Genomic DNA, 1,823 nt, shown 5'->3' on the forward strand with positions numbered 1-1,823 from the left:
GAGTTTTGAAAATGTGACTATAGATTGGACAAAGAGATGTTAGCAATAGAAAAAAAACTGTATAATAATAATTATTATTATTGTTGTTGTTGTTGTTTAAATGGATCTAATATTATTTGTTCTATACAAGTCGAACTGAAACATGACAACTAATGCCGTTTTTGTTCTGCCATTAATTGTTAGCATTTTGACATGCACTATGATTGACTATATGTTCCTTTTGGAAAGAAAACTAGTGCTAATGTTTTGACCGAATGACTCGATTTTGAATCGGGTTTGCTGTGATTTGATAGAGTTAGCATATGTAGAAAAAGGTATTCAGCATTTTGAAATGTACAGTTTGTATTTATTTAACAAAGTATAGTTTTGGACAGAAAATCAACTATTTGACTAACTGTGTGATGTAGGTGTGTTGCTGTGTTAAGAGTTTAGAAAAAGTACTTTAAGTATTGGTGAACACTTGTTAGCAATTGAAAATAAACTACACACAAATATGACATATGTTAAACACTTGCAAATCTATTGTCTTTTGCTTGTTCGGGTTTGTCATAGCACTCAAATGTGTACATGTATGTGCAAAAATACCCTGTATATACAGTATGTATGCACAATTGATTAACTTTACAGTTACTGAACTGAATCATCATTGAACTGACTTGAGCTGTATAATGACACTATTGGCTTGTTAGAGCTGCTTTACAGAACAATTTGAATTATTGCTTCTAATCAATATGCATTGTATAAAGTGTAAAAGAAATACAGAGTTCTGGCATGAAACTCTAGATGGCGCAGTCAGATAGGTCTAATTCAATCTAAACTAATGACATCATTATCACATGGCACAGCTGATTGGTTCTCTCCTGTATCAGTAGCCAATGAGCTTGTTGCTCAACATTCAAATATATGACTAGTGCTTGCCGTAGCAGTTCGCAGCGTGCCCAGTAACCGTCCACCTTCCCCAGCTCCACCTGTATAGATCTGCTATGAGGTGATTCATGTACGCTATATGGGGGTTATTCCATGTATGTTCTATTTGCAGCAGCAGTATTTCTTACATGCTCACAGCAGCATGTTGTGGATGTATTGGCAGTAGCAAGTCTCGGTACTTGCTCTGCCACAGCAGCAGCAGAAGCAGAAGCGTAGCATATCTATTCTGCCAATACCAAATACATTTACATTGTCATGTACGTTACCTTGCCAATCCCTCTGAGAGTTGTCAAGACAGAAATTAAGTTATTTGCATATTCAGTATATTAGGGATGCACCAATACTGAGCTCCAGTACTCGTACTCGTACTCGTTAAAATGCCCCGAAACCAAACGCCGATACCACACAGCATGCGATAAGTGCCGTATTCAGACAAATAAACACTGACAACAGAACAACAGACAGCAGAATGTTTATTAGAGATTAAGGATGTCTACGAAGTATATGTATGCAATGAATATAATGTTACAATTCAGTATTAATGCCTGTATAGCTGACATGTGCGAGCTGATAAGCAAAGCACGCAGAGTGGGTTGAGCGTGCGGCAGCGCACATGCGCAAGCTTGTAGAGTTATTATCCCTTTCACACAGACATCACTGGAAAGTTGGTCGGATATGTCAAAAACAAGTAAGTAAAACAATGCACAAGTTACTTAACGGTAGGGAGAGAGAGAGAGCGAGAGCGGGCACTTCTGTGAGAGAGAGAGAGCGCGGGCACTTCTGTTGTGTGATCTTTGATGTTCACTCATTTGGATTAAAACTAAACCCTAAAAATAAGACCATTTATAGGGGCATTCACTATAAACATCATTTATTTTCAACCTTAGGCATACACG

This window comes from Sinocyclocheilus anshuiensis, unplaced genomic scaffold (genome assembly GCF_001515605.1).
Source record: "Sinocyclocheilus anshuiensis isolate Anshui unplaced genomic scaffold, SAMN03320099.WGS_v1.1 scaffold618, whole genome shotgun sequence".
Lineage (NCBI taxonomy): Eukaryota > Metazoa > Chordata > Actinopteri > Cypriniformes > Cyprinidae > Sinocyclocheilus > Sinocyclocheilus anshuiensis.